At 41.9% G+C, this 23,985-nt stretch overlaps 1 protein-coding gene and 1 pseudogene across 1 annotated transcript in view; both read right to left on the reverse strand.

Annotated features, from left to right (window-relative positions):
- The window catches only part of PRKCH (protein kinase C, eta), a 376,249-nt gene that overhangs the window by 211,546 nt on the left and 140,718 nt on the right, over positions 1-23,985 (reverse strand). The gene's annotated exons all lie outside the window — the stretch shown is intronic.
- On the reverse strand, positions 1,168-1,909 carry LOC102815839 (annotated as a pseudogene).

Here is a 23,985-nt window from a genome sequence, read left to right on the forward strand (position 1 = left end):
GTGCAGTCTGTCACTCTGCCCTCAGGAGTCCTTTTGTTCGTCTACTGCATCACTGCTAGCTAGGCACAGGGCAGCATTTCCAGAGTTCAGAATATGTAAAGGTAAGGCATCACCAAGGGTCTAAATAAGCTGCCTGTCTAAGACCACAAACACCATGGCAAACCAAGAAAATGGTGCACTTGCTGCCTAGTGGAAACAAGGTGTCCACTGCCTTGAGTTGTGTCCTTATTATGAAGCACCTAATTGGTTTGAGGAGTCCTTGTGTGGCACTGTGGGATAAAGCATTGGACCTCAAGGTTAGTTTGAACCACAAGGTTGGCAGTTCAAACTCAGCAGCTATCCTTGGAAACCCTAAACGGCGTCACTATGAGTCGGAACTGACTTACTTGGTGGCACTTAACTAGTTTGAAGGGAAACAGCTATCTTTGTAAGCTTTGGTCCTCTAAAGGATATTGAGCCAGAGGAGACTAGCAAAAGCAGGAATCTGGGTGGTCAATCCTGATAGAGCATGACTTCCTCCATAGGTGTATGGGTCCCTGAGAAGAGTCTAAAATTCCATTTTCCTGGGGAAAGGGTTCTCTTCATAGATGCTAAACAAGGTCTATGACCCAAGAATAGATTTAAAATACTGAATTCTAACAAAGACAGTTGCAGGCTAGGAAAAGGAAGCTACAGATACATGTATAGCTGGTCAAGTTTGAAAGCTCTCAAATTCACCAGTAAAACAGTTAGAACACGGACTTCTAGAGACAACTGAGCATTTGTGTGTGCTAATTATATTTCAAGTTCTTTCCACTTGAAAGAACTTAGGAACCCCAGGTAAAATCTGTCCCTGAGCTTGGCCCACTGCTGCATGGATCTTGTACACCTGCTTTGGTATTCACCGACATTAAATCTCAGGATTGACAAAGCAGATCTCCTTCAATGGCAACTACGAGTTCTTTGCTGATTCCAGAGGAGGCAGTGTCCAAGTGGAAAACATTGGCATTTTTCCTCGGGACTGAGCTTTGAGATGGGAGGTGCCTGCCATGTGCCCCACCTGCTGTCCTTTCCTCTCCAGTTTCAGAAGACAGCAGAAAGCAATCTCTTTAAAAACACTTGATGACGTTTCAGAAAAGAGAAACACATGCCTCCACCAATGCCATTATGCTTGCAGACATTCTGGGTCTAGTTCAGTTGCTTGATGAGTTGATTGATGCGTTCACCACGACAGCCAGGTGAGCCCATCTCCTTAAGAAAACCTACTCTATTCTTGGTAGCGTGACAGGCCACAGAGAGATGGAAAGGGCACAAGCACTGTGATACCACCTGGAAATACTTCCCCGGGAAGGCAATTTCATGAATGAGATCTTCCAAACAAATAACACCAAACTTCCCGGTGCTCCTCAATCACTGTGTTGTCTGTCAGCTGAATGGTCTTATTCTTGACATTGGCTTGTCCACATTTCAGGATGAGTTCCCAGACAGACTTCAGATTTGGAAATACCCATGTCACATAAGGGCCCACTATACACAACATTTTTATGGTTTCAGGGGTCACTTTGACAAAGACACCACTGAAAATCTTCTTTAGACGAATTCTTGCAATGGTCTTCTTCACCAGAAAACTCACCCCATTAATCCTTTGGATTCGTACTGCAAAGGCCAGGGAATGTTCATCTGGCACTTCCAAGCCATGAGGTTTCACTTCTAGTCGTCTGATGCGCACCCTGTCATGTTGCTGTCACTGGGAATCAAGTAGGAATGATTCCAGTCGCTTAAACCTAAGACCTTTTCCTTTCTTCTGCTTCTTCCTTTCCAAAAGTGCCTGCTTTGCCTGGGTGGCTTTGAGAGCCTGATAAGCCTTCCTCTTTTTCAGGAGATTTTCTGGAACCAACGGAATCTGTTTGCTTGGCTCTTCCTCTGCCATCTTGCCAACGCTACCCCAATTCTTTTTAAGGAGCTCTGCTAGCGTAGTGGTTAAGAGTTGGGCTGCGTGTTTTAAGGTCAGCAGTTTGAAACTACCAGCTGTTCCATGGGAGAAAGATGAAGCTTTCTGCTCCCATAAGGATTTACAGTCTCGGAAACTCTATGCAGGGTCACTGTGATTCAGAACCGATTCCACGGCACACCACCATTTCCACTACCACCACCAGTGAGGCAAGATCCTTCTATGTAGTCTAATAAATGTTCTGTGATTTTTGAGATTTGGCATTATTCCTGGTTCTGTAAATGCTATGCATGGTCACCGCTGATAGTCATATTCTCAGATAGTTTTCTTACACTGATTGGTACTCAGCTGAACACTCCAGGGGAACCTTTCACAAATCTCTGGAGTTCTCGCTCTACACAGCTGTTTCCTCTCCGGTACTCTATCTGTGATCTCTAGCTGTCTAGGTCTCCCTACATTCTCCTTTTTCATCTCCTTATCTCAGGGAGTCCACTGGAATTCAGCTGGGCTCCCTCTCCTCATATACTGGTCTGAAAACTCTGTAAGCTAATTGCTTTGCTCCTTTGAAAGTAAGCGACTCCAAAGGCGTTTTTTCAGTATAGCATCATGCCATATACATTCAATGGTACCACTGTTCTCCTAGGCACAGGGAATTAGGAAGTACGCCAAGGGGACATGTGTAAAGACTAGGTATCAAGGAGGGGGCTTCTGGGGTAGCTGAAGACTCTGCACAGTGCAGAACTGTTGGTTGTATAGTGATTGCTCTTCCTCCAAGCAAGAGCACAGAACCCCTAAAATGAGAGGGTTATGTGGACTCAGTCCCTGCTGAGCTGCAATGCCCCTTCACCAGAAGGCATGCTGCTACACCCCAGACTGGAAGCCCTGGCATTCATGTTACTGAAGAACTAAAGACAAAGAGAGCATCACATGGTATCTCATATTCCCTCTACTTTGCAATCCTCTCCTGCTACCAAAAATCCATCTGGTCCCTACTCTTCCTGGCAGGCTTCCTGATCCCAAGGAAGACAGTGATTCAGGTGGTTCAGAGGTAGCCTAGCACATTGTTCATTCTGCAAAGGGAGCTGGACTTGAGTCTTAGTGTGGTGCTGTGGGTTAATGCGCTGGACTGAATGACTGCTTTGAACCGCAAGGTCAGTTGTAAGCTCACCAGCCACTCCTCAGAGCAGACTCGATGGTGCTGAACAACAACTACCTGCTCCTACCAAGAGACTCTGTTCACCTCACAGATACCATTATTTCCCCAACAACCCACACCAAGAAGTTGTTATTGTTATTGCTAAGTGACACTGAGTTGCTTCCAACTCACAGTGACCCTGTATAGGGCTTCCAAGGAGCAACTGGTGGGTTTGAGCCCCCAACCTTTCAGTTAGCAGTCCAGTGCTTATCCTACAGCACCACCCCAGGACTTCAATAGCCCTGTGCATTTATTTATATAACACTGTCCACAATCACTTAAAGGAGCTCTGGTAGCGTAGTGGTTATGAATTGGGCTATAAACCGGAAGGTCAGCAGTTCGAAACTACCAGCTGCTCCGCGGGAGAAAGATGAGGCTTTCTGCTCTCGTAAAGATTTACAGGGTCACTATGAGTCAGAACCACCTCCATGGCACATAACAACAACAATAGTCACTTGAGTGGTGCAAATAGTTAAAAACTGTACTACTAACCAAAAAGTTGGCAGTTCAAACCCAAAGCTACCTCAATAGGAAGGTCTGCTATCTTCTGAAAGGTCACAGCCTTGAAAACCCTATAGAGCCGTTCTACTGTGCATACATGGGGTTGGAATTGGCAACTAACAGTAACAACACACCACAGCCAGCAGGCATTAAAAAAAGATTAACTGTAAGTATCCAGGCTATATTTTTTCAAGTCAGATTTGTATGTTCTTCTAGTAGTCCATGGTACTTTCAACATTCCTTACTAGCACCATAAGTGAAATGCATTAATTCTTCTTTGGTCTTTATTATCCAACTTCCTTGTCTTTATTCATTATCCAACTGTCACATGCATGTGAGGTACCTGAAAATACCATGGATTGAGTCAAACACACCTCAGTTGTCTAAGTGACAGCTTTGCTCTTTAACACTTTAAAGAGGTCTTTTGTAGGGAATTTGCCATTTGATTTCCCAACTCTTACTTCCATGAACATTGATTGTGGATCTAATCAAAATGAAATATTTGACAATTTCATCTTTCTCCATTTATTATAGTGTTATTGATCCAGTTGTAAGCAATTTAGTTTTCTTTACATAGAGGTGCAATCCATCCTGTAGTTTTTGATCCTCCCCAGTAAATATTTCAAGTCCTCTTTATCTCCAGCAAGCATAATTATGCCATCTGTATATCACTGTTTGTTAAATACTCTTCCTCCAATCCTGATGCTCTTCTTCATGTAATCTATCTTCTATGATTACTTGCTCAGTATACAGATTGAATTAAGCACAAAACTGTCCTGATTTTTTTTTTTTTAGAAATATTTGATTCTTTTTAATTAGCTATTGATGGGATAATAAAGTAAATTTAAGTGGCACCTAATTTAAACATTTAAAATAGTTCAATGAAGGATCATCTACAACACGTTAAGCCTAACTGTCAAAATAATGCCTTTTTCACCCCACCAACAAAGGAGGAAAAAAAGACATAATCAAAATTATGAAAATTGTCCTGATTTTAAACCATTTCATATCCCTTTATTCTGTTTGAATGATTGCTTCTTGGTCTATGTACAGGTTCCTCATGAGTACAATTAATTGTTTTGGAATTACCACTCTTCATAATTTTTCCCATAATTTGTTATGATCCACACAGTTGAATACCTTTGCACAGTCAATAAAACACAAGTAAACACACACACACAAAGATTAACTTTACCAATTCACACAAGAGTTGTTGTTGTTGTTAAGTGCCATTGAGTGGGTTCCGACCCATAGCAACCCTGAACAGGGTTTCCGAGGCTGTAGATCTTTATGGGAGCAGAAAGTCTCATCTTTCTCCCGCGGAGTTAAATGACTATTTTTCAGTACTTTTTCGCCCTTCACATGTCACAACAGTATAATTTTACCTTTAAGGTACATGTTGCTGCATGTTTAAGTGCCATCGAGTCGATTTCAACTCATAGTGACGCTGTATATAGGGTTTCTAAGGAATCCTGGTGTTGCAATGTGGACTAATGCATCAGACTGCAAAGCCGTTTGAACTGCAAGGTCGGCAGTTCAAGCTCACCAGCTGCTCCTCACAAACCCTATACAGGGTGGCTCTGGGTCGGAACCAACTTGATGGCACTTAACAACAACAAGGAGAAGCTAGTGGGTTTAAACTGCCAACCTTGAGGTTACTAGACCAATGGTTATCCTAAAGTGCCAAATCAGAGCTCCACAAATAACACCAGGACTCTATCAAGGCACATAGGTACATGTGTTGTTGTTAAGTGCCTTTGAGTCAGTTCTGGTTCATAGAGACCCTGTAGAGGGTTTCTAAGACTTTTAAATCTTTGAGGGAACAGAAAGCTTATCTTTCTCCTGAGGAGCAGCTGGTGAGCTCAACCAGCCGACCTTGTGATTCACCGTCCAGAACTTATTGTATGAAGCCACGGCACTCCCCACATAGGTACATAGGAGATATTTTAATTATTAAGTATTGTTTTTTAAAAATGGATTTTTCAGTTTAACATTTTACTGTCTTTAAGAAAAAGTTATCACTGTGTGTCATTGCGTCAGCTTCATCTTATAGCCAGTCTGCATAGCGTTTCTAAGGCTCTAAAACTCTACAGGATCAGAAAGCCTCATTCTTCTCCCGAAAGAAGTAACTGAGAGGTGGTTAATCCATAATCAAAACAAGCAAGCAAACCATCAAAGCCTGTTACAGGTTTAAGTAAGAGACACGCTCTGAGAAGACAAAGAAAATCAGGTCTGTAAAATTAAAACCACAAAAGTCAGCACACTCTTTACCTTTTAAGAAACTAAGGCAAATATCTGGGAAAAGACACAGGGTATAGAAATACCCACTTAAATTTTAAGGCAACTGCAACTTGTGAAGAAATAACAAAGTACACAACCACAACTTTCCAATCTGATGGCCACATTTGTCAGATCAGCAGGCTGGTGACCAAACCTACACAATCTTGGCGTGGATGGACATGGGCCATTGCTTGACATCAACAACTTCAGGTCCTACCAGATAAAATTCAATCCTTTGGAGGTGAGAAATTAACAACAAGCAGCGCATACAATCTGCTTTTAAAATGTACCTTCTAGGACCTAAAAAGAGATCAACTCATTCATCTTAACATAGCTACAGAGAGAAAATACTAGGTTCACTTCTATTTACATATGTTCTATAGGAGCCAGCCAGATGTGGGGGCTGGTTTTCAATAAGACTCCACAGAGGAATCTCCAGGATCCACTGCTTCTAGGACCATGCTAGACAGGGAAACAGGGCCCTCCTACTTCCTGTTCCATTATCCAACCAACATTCCTATGGAACACTCATGGAAACTGAGAAACCTATGAATTAAGGACAAAGATGAAGCTTTCTGCTCCAGCAAAGATCTACAGCCTCAGAAATCTTATAAAGGGTCACCATGAGAGGAACCAACTAGATGACACATAACAACAACATGAACTGGGGCAAGGTCTGTACAAGGAATTCCTGGCTGATGCAAATAGTTAACACACTTGGCTACTAACTTTAAGGTTGGAAGTTTGAGTCTACCCTAAGGCACCACAGTAAAAGGTCTGGTGATCTACTTTAAAAAAGAATCAGTGATTGAAAATGCTGTAGAGCAAGGTTCTACTCTGGCCTACATGGTATCTCCATGAGTCATCATCCACTGACAGCACATGACTTAACTGGTTTAACTAGTACACACACACACAACACATCACCTGCAACACACTGACCAGGAGAGGCAGTGCCAGCAGCAGCACCCCAGGCAGTAGCTGGGCTCTCAAGCAGTGATGTGGTCAAAGATGTGGCCTCTGATGGGCAGATTTTAAATAAGGTAAGATATGCTTAGCTGCTAACTAAATGGTTGGCAGTTCAAACCCACCTAGAGGCTCTGAAGGAGAGAATTATTATATAAATATTGTTGTTGTTGTTATGTGCTGTGGAGTAAGTTCCGACTCATATTGACCCTGTACAGGGTTTCTGAAGCTGTAAATCTTTATGGGAGCAGAAAGCCTCATCTTTCTCCCATGGTAGTTTCGAAATGCTGACCTTGTGGTTCACAGCCTAGATTCGTAACCACTATGCTAGCAGAGCTCCTTCCTAGAAAACCCTAGGGACAGTTCCATTTCTGTTATAGGAAGTCACTATGAGTTGAAAATGGACTTGATGGTACTTAACAGCAACAACAATTGCAAATAGTCCCTGTGGTCAAACAAGCAGAAAACTTCTGGCATCTTCCACTGCCTCCACCCTGAATTCTCTCTTCCACCCAAAGCACTTAGACACACACAGACCCTCCCAGAATATGACGCACGTGAGCTTCAGCTGCTGTCTAGGATTTAAAACAACGGCAGAGAAAAGGAACTTAGGCAATAACTCTATTTCCCAGGGCCTTTCAGATGATTCACCATAAAGCACATGGAAGTAAATGGTAAGAATTTCCTTCCAGAATGGGAGGGTACAGATCTGCAGCTGGCCCTAATGTAACACTTTTATTTCAGGAGTGTGCCTGTGTGCATCATCTCATTTAATCTTCGCAATCGTCCTGGGGACAGATATCATTAATTCCAGGTTTCACACATAAGGCAAGCAATTGTTCAAGCTTACACAGCTGGAAGTGCAAGTAGCAGAGCCATGTGCTGTAAAGGTGGTGTCCCTTCCACCAGCCACTCCACATCTCCAGTGCATAAAAGATCTCCAACAGCAATTCCCAGGGCATTTTGTCTGTCAGTCAGGCTTCACCAGCAGTTCTTGAGTTTAAAGTGCCAGAGACTGACAATGTAAGTTAAAGAAAGAATTAACCATGGCACCAGAAATTAATTCTTGTGGGTAGACATTTCTGTTATAAGTCTCTGCTTCCAAGCCTTTTGGGCATATCTTAGGAGTGGCATATGGTAGCTCTATTTTTCATTTTTTGAGGAATTACCATACTGTTTTTCACAATGGCTGTACCATTTTGCATGCCCATCAGCACTAGGCTGTTGTGTTGTTGTTATGTGTTGTGAGGTCAGTTCCAACCCACAGTGACCCTGTATAGAGTTTCCAAGGAGCAGCTGGTCAGTTTGAACTGCTGAACTTGCGGTTCAAATCAACCTTGCAGTCCAATGCATGAACCCAGGGTTCCAAATTTTCCCCAATCCTAACATTTTTGTTGTTTATCTTCATCATCTTGTTGTTCATGTTGTTACAAAGTGCTGTTGAGTCAGTTTTGGCTTGTAGTGACCCTGTATAGAGTTTCCAAGGAGTGACTTGTGGGTTTGAAATGCTGATCTTGCGGCTAGCAGTCCAGTGCTTATCCAACAGAACCACACTGGGACTCCTAGCCATCTTGTTGTTATTAAGTCGAGTTGGTTCTGACTCAGCAACCCTGTATAGGATTTCTGAGGCTGTAGATCTTTGCAGGAGCAGAAAGCCTCATCTTTCTCCCGTATGGGGGCTGGTGGACTAGAACCTCCTATCTTGTGATTTACAGTCCAGTACTTATCCCATAGAGTCACCACACTTGGTCCTAACCATCCTGATGTTGTTGTTAAATGCTGTTGGGTTGGTTCCAACTCATAGCGACCCTGTATCGGGTTTCCGAGGAATGACTGGTGGGTTTGAACCTCTGACCTTGTGGTTAGCAGTACTGTGCTGATCTCACAGCACCACCTCTAGCTATCCTAGTGGGAGTGAAATACTGTGTCTAACGACGCTGAGCATCTTTTCATGTACCTGAATGTCCTCTTTGGTGAAATGTCTATTCACGTTCTTTGCCCAGTTTATGATTGGCTCATTTGTACTTCTGTTGTCGAATTGTCAACATTTTATATATATTTTGATTAACTAGGTTTTGACTTCCAAACATGTTCTCTGTCCGCAGCTTGTCTTTTCACTTTCCAGCAGGAGACCTGATCTTTCTTCCAAGGCCCCTCTGAGTAGACTCACACCTACACTTTGGGTCAGCAGCTGAGCATTGTAACTGTTTGTATACCCAGAGACTCCATGGTACTCAGTGAAGGGGGAATGTTTTCAGTTTCTACTCCAGCAGAGAAATGATCCTTCCATCAAGGCCACTGACATGCTTCTGGCACGGCCACTACACACTGCCAAGGGAACACACCATACAAAGGCCCTAACTCAGGATTACCCACTGAGGCCAGAGAGATGAAGCATGGAGAGGAGAAGGTAACAGGGGAGGCTGGGGAATATGGGACTCTGGAGAACCCCACCTCGTCTAAAAAGTTCAAGTTGAAAAACAAAAGAACCCTAACTATGGTCTGTGATCTCTGGCTAGAAAGAGAACAAGGGCCAAGTGGACACAGCCAGCGTTCTGTGCACAGTCAACATTCTGTATCTTAGAAAGAAGGCCCCCTAAAGATGGCACTCAGAGGGACCTTCCTTCCGACATTCAGAGGCAAAGAACAAGAGCATACACATTAGAGGTCTCATGCCCCGTGTGGAACAGGATAGGATAGCTCATAAACACACTTGCACAAGACCAGGACAAAAAGGGTTCCTCTGAGTCCTGCTGAGTGTTCCCACAGCATGTGCAGTACGGAGGGGACAGGAGGAGACATCAGAGTCCTACTGAATTGTCATTTATTACTATGCTTATCAAAAGTAAATAATTAAGACAGAACTAAACTTCAGTCTTTGTCAACAAATCCTTCCTGAAATACTATATCAAAAAAGAACCCCTCCAAGGTACAGTTATGCATTGCCTGGGCGTATTCTAAGTAACTAGCAGATAAGATTGTAATACCACAATACGCAGTCCCTCCTACAGAATCTGGAGTCCTGGTGTGGTGCTGTGGGTTAATGTGCCAGACTGCAAAGCCATTTGGACTGCAGGGTCAGCAGTTCAAGCTCACCAGTTGCTCCTCAGAAACCCCATACAGAGTCGCTATGGGTTGGAATCGACTTGATGGCACTTAACAACGACTCCTACAGAATGGTACCAGTACACGTCTGACTTATGTTGTTAGCTGCCTTGAAGTAGACTGCTGATACCTGATGACCCCATGTACCAACAAAACAAAACTCCGCCTGATCCTGCAGGATCAGTTGGGCATCAGATCATTGTGATCCACAGCATGTTTACTGGTGATTTTCAGAAACTTATCTCCAGACATTTCTTGTGAATCTGTCTTATTCTGCAATCTCCACTGAAACTTACTCAGCACCACAGTAAAGCACAAGCCTCTACTGATAAATGGGTTCTGGTTATGCATGAGAAACACTGATTGGAAAGTCCATGTGAGGCGCTGTAGGATAAACACTGGACTGCAAAGTTGGGTTGAACTGCAAGGTCAGCAGTGCAACCACACCTCAGAAACCCTATACAGGGTTGCTATGAGTCAGAACTGACTTGAAGGTGCTTAACAACAACAACAACAACAACAATGCAGAAGGTGAGAACTCTATCCTTAAACCACCAATGTCTCCGACTGATTGATACAAGAATAAGGAGCTCTGGTAGTGTAGTGGTTGCAAATTGGGCTGCGAACCTCAGAGTCAGCAGTTCGAAACTACCAGCTGTTCCATGGGAGAAAGATGAGGCTTTCTGCTCCCATAAAGATTTACAGCCTCGGAAACCCTGTACAGGGTCACTATGAGTCGGAACCAACTCCACGGCACTTAACAACAACCTAGCAAGGTAGGCAGTTCAAGTTCACCAGCTGTTCCTTGAAAACCCTATACAGGGTCACTATGGGTTGGAACCAACTTGACAGCACATCACAACAACAACAACTTAGTATACCATTCATAGGAGCCCTGGTGTGGTGCTGTAGGGTAAGCATTGGACTGCTAACCAAAAGATGCAGTTCAAACCCACCAGTCACTCCTTAGAAATGCTATACATGGTTGCTATGAAACTGACTCAACAGCACTTACTTTTCCTAAAAATTATTTTTCAGAGATATCTAAGTTCCTCTAATGGTGAAATTTATATAGGTAAACAAACTGCTCACAGCATAAAAGCATTGACTGAAGAACAGACTGTTTCAAAATTAGATCATTCTCCGATGTTGTCCTTGATAAAAATGAACCAATCTCTGCCCACGGGGGAAGTGGCTACTGCCTTCCCATTCTGAGAATTAGATACATCCTATGACACAACCCATACACTACAAATCAGCTCCTTTGTAGAAGTGAGATCTCATTGAAAATGCAGGAGGTTATGAAGCTGACAATGTACTCCAATCGCAGCAAAACCACTGAGGTGAAACTAGGGTGCTGGCTGGACCCATCACCAACAGGAGAGGGAGAAATCAAGGTCGATGGAGCCATGACTGACCTTGGAAAAGCTAATGTCTTTTTTTTTCTGCAAATATTTCTGCCTGACAGTGTTGAGAAAGTCATCAAGATGTTATCATTCTTCCAAATCAGCCAGAAAGTTACACACTAAGTTATTCAACCCACTTTTGGTTCTAAGAATTAGCACACAGGTGCCACTCTGAGATGAAAATTGTACTTTTATAACTTTGGTTATTTTCAAAGAATCTCAATCCAAATAATTTTAAAGATCTGTAAACTTGATTTCAATTTTAACTGGAATGATTTTAAATTGCCTTTTCCTGGTAGGATAAGCACTGGACTGCTAACTGTGAGGCTGGCAGTTAAACCCACCAGCTGCTCCATGGGGGAAAGATAACGCTTTCTGTTCTCAAAAGATTTACAGCTTTAGAAACCCTATACAGTGTCACTAGGAGTCAAACTGAATTCAACAGCACCAGGTTAGCTGTTGTCAGAGATGAGAAATGCCAATAACCTGTCTCCAGTCCAACAGCTGATAGGCAGCCGAGCCAACATCCCCAGCCTACTTTATTACTTTCAAGCCTGGTTTGCCTTTTTGCATTGTTAACCTGAGTGTTTGCAGACATTAGCAAGGCCTCTGAGTCTCATTTCTCCTCCTAAAAATACAAAAAAATGTAATCTCATCTGTCTGTATCACAGCCTTTTAAACTGTACTTAAAACTATGTTTGTTTATTTTTAAACTATTAAGGCACTACACAAAAGTAGCACACATCCTTACATTCTTTTTTCCTGTGTATTTTTTCAACTAATAGCACTCGACTATAAAGTCAGTTTGAACTAAAAAAAGTTGGTTCAAACTCACCAACTACTTCTTAGAAACCCTAACCCTATCCAGGGTCACTATGAGTCAGAACCAACTTGACAACACTTAACTACCAAAACCTCTTTAATTAATTGAATCAGATTATGATTTGGACTAGAACCTGAATCCTTGGGTGGTACAAGCAGTTAATGTACCCAGCTGCTAGTTGAGAGAGTGGAGGTTTGAGTCCATCTGGAGGTACTTTAGGAAAAGGCCGGGAGATCCACTTCAAAAAAATCCAGCCACTTAAAACCCCATGGAGCACAGTTCTACTCTGACACACATGGGGCCAGATTCGACTGGACAGCAGCTACATAGGATACAACAGAGGTGCCCAAGCTTCGTCAACTAGACCTGCTAAGGTGCTTATTAAGAATGTGTTTTCTATGTCTTTTCTCACAGACATTCTGAGTCAGTCTGGGAGTCTGAGAAGCTCTATTTTTCAAAAATCTCAAGTTGTTCCATTGCTGTGGAACAGAGCCTCTCTGGTCATTTCATACTTTTAGAAGCCCCTGTTTAAAATTCTTGGTAAAACCCAAATCTAAGGACTCCCAACACTTCACTGGACAGGCTTCTAGATTATAAAACATTATCTCGAGATACTTTCCAATATGCTGCACATCTTCAGGAAGTATCAATAATATTTAATTAAGCATCACCAATATTCAATTGATAACTTTTCAAAAGGTATACAGTAAAAGTCCCTACAAAGGAGCTCTGGTAGCTTAGTGGTTACAAATCGGGTTGCTAACCTCAAGATAGGCAGTTTGAAACAACCAGCCGTTCCGTGGGAGAAAGATGAGGCTTTCTGCTCCCATAAAGATTCGCAGCCTCGGAAACCCTGTGCAGGGTCACTATGAATCAGAACCGACTCCACGGTACTTAACAACAATGTACCCATACTAAGTTCAGATCTACTTGTCAATTGCTCTTCAGATGTTCAGTAAAGATGTGCCACAAACATTTACTAATGCTGTAAAATAACCTGTATCTTCATACTGTGTTTTAAGTGGGTGATGAGCACAGATAAGTCATTCCTTAGTAACTAACCCACTGTGGGTTAATGTGCTCCACTGCAAAGTCAGTTTGAACCACAAGGTCGGCAGTTCAAGCTCACCAGTCACTCCTCAGAAACCCTATACAGAGTCGTTATGGGTCGGAACCGACTCGACGGCACTTAACAACATTGAATTATAGCCAATTACATGTAGCAGTGCAATGATTCATTATTTATTTCCTGACAGTGAATTTGAAATGTTCATGCTTTTGAAGCTCTGTTGTTAAGTGTCATTAAGTCTGTTTTGGCTCATAGTGACCCTATATAAGGTTTCTGAGGAGTGGTCTGTGGGTTTGAACCACTGACCTTGCAGCTCAGACTGACATTTTGGTCCAGTGCACTATCCTGCAGCACCACACTAGGACTCCATACACTTAAGCTGTGTGGTTGCTTATGTGCCATGGAGTCTCTTCTGCCTCATGTTGTTGTTGTTGTTAAGTACCATGGAGTCGGTTCCGACTCATAGCGACACCGTACAGGGTTTCTGAGGCTGTAAATCTTTATGGGAGCAGAAAGCCTCATCTTTCTCCCGCGGAAGCGCTGGTAGTTTCAAACTGCTGACCCTGAGGTTCGCAGCCCAATTCGTAACCACTACACTACCAGAGCTCCTTTTTCTGACTCATAGTGACCTAGTATAGGGTTTTTGAGGCTGTAAATCTTTACAGGAGCAGAAAGTCTCATCTTTCTCCCAATGAATGACTGGTAGCTTTGAACTGCAGAACAACCTTGAAGTTAGCAGCCCAACTTGTAACCACTACGCTATCAGAGCTCCTTTTAAGCTGTGTATGGATTCTAATTTAGCTTAGAACACTAAGAACAATGAAGGAATTCATAGCTCTGGAGATCTTCACTATGAACATAGAACAGTTTGTTTTGTTGTGATTGTTAAGTGTTGTTCAGTTAGTTCCAACTCAGAGCAACCTGGTATAGGATTTCTGAGGAGCCCCTGGTGAGTTTGAACTGCCAACCTTGAGGTCCAGTGCTTATCTTATAGCACCACACCATCATTGTAAGCAGATGTAATATTGTACTCTTCAGGCCCCTCGCCAAAGCGGAAAATAAGTTCAAGCAACCAAAAGATAAGCCAGCACCATACAGAGGCCAACTTGACATAAATGATAAAGGCATGTTCCTGACAAGGGAAGTGACATGAACAGGGTGTCAACCTTGGGTCAAGAACTCTGTTGGAACCTTACCTGAGCCACAGGCTCGGCCACATCAGCCACACTCACTCCAAGTCTTCGAACTTCCTGTTTCCTCTCCACCCCCAATATCCCTGTGGATCCACTTCCTCCCTTCCTGCAGACCTCCTGCTCAAATATCACCTCATCAGAGGGCATTCTCTGACCATCTGATATGAATAAAACTATATGTACATCCTCCTCCACTTCTGTTCCCTTAGTGGGAACAGTGAATGTGTGCCATTGAGTCGGTTAGAACTCACAGTGACCCTGTACAGGGTTTCGGAGACTGTAAATCTTTACAAGAGCAGAAAGTCTCATCTTTTTCTTGTGGAGTGGTCAGTAGATTTGAACTTACGACTTTGTAGACAGAAGCCCAGCGCATAATCCACTATGATATCACGGCTACTTTCTGTACCCTTCTCTTCTCTTATTTATTCCATAGCACTTGCCACCTGACATGTTAGTTTCCTTTGTTTAATTCTTTATGCCTCCAAAACACAATTTTGTGCTTATGAAAATAAGCTGGTGTCATTAGTATACCTGCATACACGTACATTCATCTGCTACATAATTTTGTACTGTTGTTAGCTGCACTTGAGTCAGTTCTGACTTATAAGTGACGAACGAAACACCCCCAAGTCCCCCACCATTCTCACAATCATTGCTATGTGTAAGCCGATTGCCACTATGTTGATCCATCTCATTAGGTAGCTTCCTCTTTTTCACTGACTCTCCATTTTCCCAAGCATGATGCCTGAACTGGTCCCTCCTGATAATATGTCCAGAGTATGAGAGACACAGTTTCACCAATCTGGCTGTACTTTATCCAATGTAGATTTGTTTGTTCTTCTGGCAGTCCATGATACTTTTAATATTGTTCTTCAACACCATAACTTAAACGCATTGATTCTCCTATGGACGTCCTTATTGATTATCCAACTTTCATATGCACATGAAGCTATTAAAAATACCATGGTTTGGGCCAGATGCACCTTAATCCTCAAAAACTGACATCTTTGTTCTTGAAACACTTTAAAGAGGTATTCTTCAGCGAATTACCTGAATGGAGTCCTGGTGTGGCACTGTGGGCTAATGCATCAGTCTGCAAAGTTGTTTAAACTGCAAGGTCGGTGGTTCAAGCTCACCAACTGCTCCTTGGAAACCCTATGGAGGGCTGCTAGGGGTTGTAATCAACTAGATGGCACTTCACAACACCACCAACAACAACCCTAATGCAATACGTCCTTTGATTTCTTGGCTTCTGTTTACATGAGTGTTGATTGTGGACTCAAGCAAAATGAAGCTTTTTGACAACTTCAATCTTTTCTTCGATTATCATATTATTTACTGGTCCACTTGTGAGGATTTTTGTTTTCTTTACATTGAGTTGTAATCCATATTGAGGGCTGTGGACTTCACCAGCAAGTTCCTCTTCCCTCCAGCAAGTAAAGTTGTATCATCTACACATCACAGATGAGTCTTCCTCTAATCCTGATGCCATGTTTTTCTTCATATAATCCAGCTTCTTGGATTATTTGCTCAGCATACAGGTTGAGTAAGCATGGTAAAAGAATATAGTCCATGTGTACACCTTTCCTGATTTTAAACCAGTGTTCCCTTGTTCTGTTTGAACAACTGCGTCTTGGCCTACGTACATGTTCTTCATGAGCACAATTAAGTGTTCCGGAATAACCATTCTTCATGATGTTATCCATAGTTTGTCATGATCCACACAGTTGAAAATCTTTGCATAGTCAATAAAGCACAATTAAATATCTTCCTGGTATTTTGTGTTTTCAACCAAGATACATCTGACAAAAACAATTATACTTTAGTTCCACATCCTCTTCTGAATCTGGTTTGAATTTCTGGCACCTTCTGTCATGTACTGCTAAAATCTTTTTTTTTTTTTTAATTTTATCGTGAATTATGTGATCGTTTACATGGGAGAACATTAGCTTTACATTCATCCTATCGTATATTGTTTCATTGCCATGGTTACAATCCCCTTCATGCATCAACTTACATTCATCCTATCATATATTGTTTCATTGTCATGGTTACAATCCCCTTCATGCATCATCAACCAACCAGAGGGTATACCCTGCCCGCCTGCACCCCGGTCATCAGCACACAGTCCCTTTACCTCTCTGGGTCTAGAGTCCCCAGCCGCTCCATCTCTCCATGTCATCCTCTCTGCCTCCATTGTAATCATTTTTTAAATGATCTTACTTGCATGTGATATTAATGATAACTGCTCAGTGATTTCCACATTCCATTGGGTCACTTCTCTTTGGAATGGGCACAAATATGAATCTCATCCAAGCAGCTGGCCAGATGAATGAGCACCACCAGTGCTACATCAGTTTGTTGAAAGATTTCAATTTGTATTCCATCAGTTCCTGGAGTCTTGTTTTTCATCAATGCCTTCAGTGAAGCCTGGGCTTATTACTTCTATATTATCAGTTCTTGATCATATGCTACCTCTTGAAATGGTTAAATATCAGCCATTTCTTTTTGGTACAGTGACTATGAATACCTTCCATCTCCTTTTGATGCTTTCTACATCATTCATTATTTCTCCCATAGAACCCTTCAATATTGAAACCCAAGGCTTGCCATTTTTCTTCAGTTCTTTCAGCTTGAGAATTGCTGAGTGGGTATTTCCCTTTTGGCTTTCCAACTCTAAGTCATTGTACATTTCATTATGATATTTTGTGGTCTCTAACTGCCCTTTGAAACTTTCTGTTCAGCTATTTCCTCAGTTCCTCTATTCACTCTAGTTTCTCTGTGCTCAAGAACAAGTTTCAGACTCTCTTCCGATATCCATTTTTGACCTTGCTTTCTTGTCTTTTTAGTGACTTTTGGTTTTCTTCATGTATGTTCTTGACATTATCCCATAATTTTTATGATCTTCAGTCATTAGTGTCTAACACATTAAATCTGTTCTTCAGATGGCCTCTAAATTCAAGTGGGACTTATTTCAAGGTCATATTTTGGCTCTCCTGGACTTGTTTTCAATTACTTCAACTCCAGCCTGAACTAGCATATGAGCAATTGATGGTCTGCTCCACAGTTGGCCACTGGACTTCTTATGGCTTATTATACTGAAAGTTTCCACTGTTGTTTCCCACAGATGTAGTAAATTTGATTCTGGTGTATTCCATCTGGTGAAGTACATATGCATTGTTGTTAAGTGCTGTTGAATCAGTTCCGACCCATAGGGACCCTGTATAGGGTTTCCAAGGAGCAGGTGGTGAGCTTGAACCACCGACCATATAGTTCAAAAGACCATAGACACCTTTTACGTTGTTTATAAATGGCATTTGCAAAGGAGGCGTGTGAGAACTCCTAGACTCACTGACAGTACCCATCGGACCTAGCTTGGATGGCTTGCTGACTAGAATTCGAGGAGAGGAAGATAAGGAAGTATGATACAGGAACCAAGCATAAATTGCTACAACCTGATCAACCAGACTCTTGATTATGGATGAGGCTGCTCAAAACTCCAACCAAATAGGGAAAGATTCTCCACATCAAGAATAAAGCATGTGTCCTTAAGTACACCAAACTGATAGGGAAGGGCAACTTTGACTTCTGCTACCAAATATGAGGGGCTACAAAGACATGAAGTGGCTGGCTTACAAGTTCTCACGAGAGTGCTTAGTATCAGAACATGGGGAGTAAGAAACCCAACTGAATAATTTCCCTCCTGTCCAGATGGGTCTGGTAAAGAGGGGGCTAAGACTTTATGATACAATTGTGTTTTCAGCTTTAATGGTGATTGCCACAACTATAAATGTGGAAGAGGTGCAACCCTAAGACCATCAAGTGGGAAGAACTTGAGAGAGAAATACTGACCAGAAAAGTGATGAAAACAGAGATGGTGGCAGAGGTAATGGCACAGAGAGACAGAACAGCAGTGAACTTTAGGCCCATGGACTGAGTAAAGCAGAGAGCCTGTGGACAGGAGACTGGCTTGAAAAATGTACCCTTTGGACATTTAAACAAATATATATTTACAGTGTGGTATACGTACTCCAGAAAAGAAAAGAAAAGAAAAGGTATATGCATGCGAAAGCTAGACAGTGAATAAGGAAGACCTTATAGGAATTGATGCTTTTGAGTTATGGTGTTGGAGGAGAATATTGAAAGTGTCATGGGCTGCCAAAAGAATCAATAGATCCATTTTGGAAGAAATGTAGCCAGAGTGCTCCTTAGAGGCCAAGATGGCCAAACATCGTCTCTCATACTTCAGACATACTGTCAGGAGGGACCATTAGCTGGAGAAGGATATCATGTTCAGTAAGGTGGAGGGTCTGAGAAAAAGAGGAAGATCCCCAACGAGATGGATTGGCCAAGTGGCAGCATCAGTGGACTCAAGTGTGGCCCAGGATCGGGCAGTGTTTTGTTCTGCTGTGCATAAGGTTGCTATGGGTCGGTACCAACTCGATTGCACCTAACAACAACAACAACAACAGATGAACAGATGTAAAGATTGTTGGCTAAGGGTGCATGGAAGCGATTGCAATCATTACAATGATCTGCTGAATGTTAAAAAAAAAAAAAGTATGTGTGGGAAATGTCAAAATGGGAAGTAAGGTATATCTTAAAGGTATTTTTGAAGCTAGCTTTGTATAGTTTAACAGTAATTTTATTAATTTAATCTCAGCCTTTATTTCCCTTGAAAAGCATTATATAAAAATCTGTTTATATCTTCTTTTGTTGTTGTTGTTGTTGTTGTTAAGTGCTGTCAAGTCAGTTCTGACCCATAGCAACCCTGTATAGGGTTTCCGAGGAGCAGCTGATGAGCTTGAACCACCGATCTTGCAGTTCAAACGGCTTTGCAGTCTGGTACATTTACCCACAGCGCCACACAATTTGTATCTCCTCAGCTCTACTGAAAATAAAGTTCAAATTATTGGAGGAAAAGTATTTGCAATGAATAAATCACTGGTGTTGCAAAATTCTGATAAAGATGAAAGACCACAGTCTTCAGTATAGATTGCACTTCAATGTAAAACAAACTAAAATCCTCATCACCCACTGGACCAATAAATACATCATGAGAAATGGAGAAAAGACTGAAGTTGTCAATAACTTCATTTTACTGGTATCCACTATCAACATTCATGGAAGCAGCAGTCAAGAAATCAAGCGACTTATTGCATTAGGAAACTCTGATGATAAATAAGTCTTTAAAGTGTTAAAATGACATCAGTTTGAGGTGCACCTGACCCAAGTCATGGTATTTTCAATCACCTCATATACGTGTGAAAGTTGGACAGTGAATAAAGAAGACCGTAGAAGAATCGATGTATTTGAGTGATGAATACTGAAAGTACCACAGACTGCCAGAATAACAAACAAATTCATACTGGAAGAAGTACAGTCTGAACGCTCCTTAGAAGTCATGATGTCGAGACCTCTCTCATGCTGCTGACATATATCAGGAGGGACCAGACCCTGCAGAAAGATATCATGCTAGGTAAAGTAGAGGGTTGGTGAAAAAGAGGAAGCCCCCCCAATGAGATGGATTCACACACTGGCAGCAGCAACAGACACTCTAATATAAGAAGGACTGTGAGGACGGCACAGGACTGGGCAATGTTTACTTCTGTTGTGCACAGGTCAGCAACAAGCATTCCATCACCAGTATCATTTCTATCACCAAGGCCCTATTTTCCAAGTACTGATCCATCCCCTTTGTTTCCAACTTCACATTCCAATCACCAGTAATTATCAATACATCTTGTTTGCATGTTTGATCAATTTCAGACTGAAGAAGCTGGCAGAAATCTTCAATTTCATCATCACTGGCTTTAGTGGTGCTTCGGCTTGAGTAATAGTGGTATTAAATGCTCTTCCTTTCAGGCATACGGAGATTATCCTATCACAGACAGCACGGTACCCCAAGATAGGTCTGGAAATGTTCTTGTTGATGATGAATGTGACACCATTCCTCTTCAATTTGTCGTTCCCAACATAGTAAGCCAGAAGATTGTTAGATTCAAAATGGCCAGTACCAGTCCATTTCAGCTTAGTAATGCTTAGGATATTGGTGTTTATGCATTTAATTTCATTTTTTGACAACCTCCAATTTTCCTAGATTCATACATCGACAATTCCAGCTCTGATTAATAATGAATGTTTGCAGCTGTGTCTTTTCATTTTGAATGGTACCCTAACCAGAAAACAAATGTTTCAAAAGCTTTGCTACATTCATGTCATTATGGCCAACTCTACTTAGAGGAGGCAGCCATCCCCCAGTCTTATTTTGAGTGTCTTCCAACCCGAGGAGCTCATCTTCCGGTACTATAGCTGACAATGTTCAGCTGCTATTCATTCAGAAGCAGTCTGCTTCTCCTTCTTCCTAGTCTGCCTTAGTCTGGAAGTGCTGCTGAATCCTTTAAAATATTTAAAATACCAATGGCATAGCTTCCAATGCCACAGGCAACAAAGTCACCATGGTATGGCAAACTGACAGATGATTGGTGGACAAAACAGAAAAAACACACCTGTAATTTTGTACATATTTGTAAATAGGAAGGGATTTCAAAAAGTTTGTGAAGCACTCTCAAGCATAACTAAAAACCCAACAGCCAAAGACAGAGTAGATGACTGGGACCTCCTAAAAATTAGATTATTTATGTGCATCAAAATATTCCACCAAAAGAATGAAAAGAGAGCACAGAGAAAATTTTTTTCCAATGACATATCACACAAAAGGGTGATCTCTAAAATGTTTAGAAAAATTACAATACCTCTAAAAGTAAAAGTCATAAGGTTTTGAGTGGCTAAATATTTGCAAGTAGTTCGTCACTGTTTCTTCCTAGTCTGGAAGCTCATCTGAAACCTGTCCACCATGGGTGACCCTGCTGGTATTTAAAATACAAGTGGCATAGCTTTCAGAACCACAGCAACTCACAAGCCACCCCAGTACCACAAACTAACAGACAAGTGAACAGCAGAGAAACACTGTCGATATAGTGCCAGAAAATGAGCCCCTCAGGTTGGAAGGCACTCAAAATACGACTGGGGAAGAGCTGCCTCCTCAAAGTAGAGTTGACCATGATGACGTGAATGGAGTAAAGCCCATGGAAGAAAAGCCCACGGGACCTTCATTTGCTGATGGGGCACAGCTTAAAACGAAGAAAAACAACTGTAAACGTCCACTGAAAATCGGAACATGGAATGTAGGAATATGAATCTGGGAAAATTGGAAATTGTCAAAAATGAAATGGAATGCATAAACATTGATATCTTAGGCATTAGTGAGCTGAAATGCACTGGTATTGGCCATTTTGAATCTGATGACTACATGGTTTACTATGCCAGAAATGACAAATTGAAGAGGAATGGTATTACATTGTTGGAAGAAGTGCAGCCAGAGTGCTCCTTGGAGGCCAGAATGGCCAAACTTGGTCTCATACTTCGGACATATTGTCAGAAGGGACCGGTCACTGGAAAAGGATATCATGTTTGGTAAGGTAGAAGGGTCAGAGAAAAAGAGTAGGACCGCCAATGAGATGGATTGGCCAAGTGGCAGCATCGATGGACTCAAGTGTGGCAACAATAGTGAGGTTGGCCCAGGATCGGTCAGTGTTTCGTCCTGCTGTGCATAAGGTCACTATAGGTTGATACCGACTCAATGGCACCTAACAACAACACAAGTAAAATAAAAAGATCCCAATTTAAAAATGGGTAGAGGAGATGAACAGACACTTCACTAAAGAAGACTTTCCACATGGCCAACAAACATATGAAGAGATGTTTGTGATCATTGACCACTGTTGTTGTCATTAAGTACCATGGAGTCAATTCCGACTCATAGTGACCCTGCACAGGGTTTCTGAGGCTGTAAATCTTCACGGGAGCAGAACGCCTCATCTTTCTCCCACGGAACCGCTGGTAGTTTCGAACTGCTGACCTTGAGGTTGGCAGGCTGACTCGTAACCACTATGTTACCAGAGCTCCTCATTAACCAGTAGAGAGAAGTAAATCAAAACAACAATGAGATGCCATCTCATCCCAGCATGAATAGCAAAGTAATAAAAAACAGAAAACAAATGCTGGCACTGGTGTGGGAGACTAGGACCCTCCTACATTGTTGGTGGGATGGTAAAACGGTGCAACTACTGTGGGAAAAAGTATGGTGTTGCTTTCAAAGCACCTTATGACCAGCAATCCTTGTAATATATGCACAGAAGTTAAGAGCCAGGACACAAGTAAATGTATGCACACCCATGTTCATCGCAGCATCATTCAAAATAGCAAAAGGATGGAGATGGCCTAAATGTGCAGGAATGGAAGAACAGATAACGAAACTTGGTCCATACACACAAACGCTGAAGAATAACAACAAATATGTAAAAACCTCATAATGTGGATGAACCTGGAGGGCACGCTAAGTGAACTTAGGTCATCACAAAACGACAAATATTGTATGAGAATACTGTTGTGAAAACTCAAGAAAAATGTTTTCATGCTAAAAACAACAACCTTCTTTGATGGTTACCAAGGATGAGAGGGAAGGGAGAGTAATTCATTGGCTAGAGGGTAGATAAGAGTCAATTTGGGAGACAGAGAAGGCAATAAACAAGAAGGGGGGGGTTGGAAAAATGATAAGGACAGGTGAAGATACAGGGAAGAAAGCAAGGGTTAAAAGAGATAGAGGTAAATAGTGCTATACATACAACGCTGCAACAACAGTGTTCTACAGGTAGATACTTGGACAGATACATAGGCTAAATAGGCATGAGAGGGGGAGTGGGAGTAGGTCCACAGTTATATCAGGGTTTGACAGAGGATGTTTGTACATGGATATTAACCTTTGCTGAAACACATCTATGAATGCGGTGGAGTATGTTGCTACTGTTGTTAAATGCCATTGACTTGGTCCTGACACATAGCGACTCTATATCGGTTTTTCTAGGAGTGACCGATGAGCTTGAAATGATGACCCTGCGGTTGAAAATGACTTTTCAGTCAAGTGCGTTAACCCATACAGGGGACAAAATAATGAAAACTTCTTGGACATTATCAACCACCTTGAGGCAATGAGTTGTTGGGCATGGAATCTCAGGACCATAGTCTTAGGAAACACCATGGTCAATTGGCATAACATAGTCTACAAATATTAACATCATGATAAATGAAGGAAAGACTGAAGTTGTCAAAGACTTCATTTGTCTTGGCTCTACTATAAAACTCATGGAAACAGCAGTCAAGAAATCAAAGGGTGTATTGCATTATGCAAATCTGCTACACAAGACCTCTTTAAAGTGTTGAAGAGCAAAGATATCAGTTTGAGGACTAAGGTGTGCCTGACCCAAGCCATGGTATTTTCAATAGCTTCATATGCATGTGACAATTAGACAACGAATAAGGAAGGCCATAGAAGAATTGATGCATTTGAGTTATGGTGTTAGAGAAGAATATTAAAAGTATTATGGACTGCTAGAAGAGCAAACAAATTTGTGTTGGGAGAAGCACAGCCAGAATGCTCCTTAGAAACCAGGATGGC

The sequence above is a fragment of the Chrysochloris asiatica genome, unplaced genomic scaffold (assembly GCF_000296735.1).
Source record: "Chrysochloris asiatica unplaced genomic scaffold, ChrAsi1.0 scaffold00067, whole genome shotgun sequence".
In the NCBI taxonomy this organism is placed as follows: Eukaryota; Metazoa; Chordata; class Mammalia; order Afrosoricida; family Chrysochloridae; genus Chrysochloris; species Chrysochloris asiatica.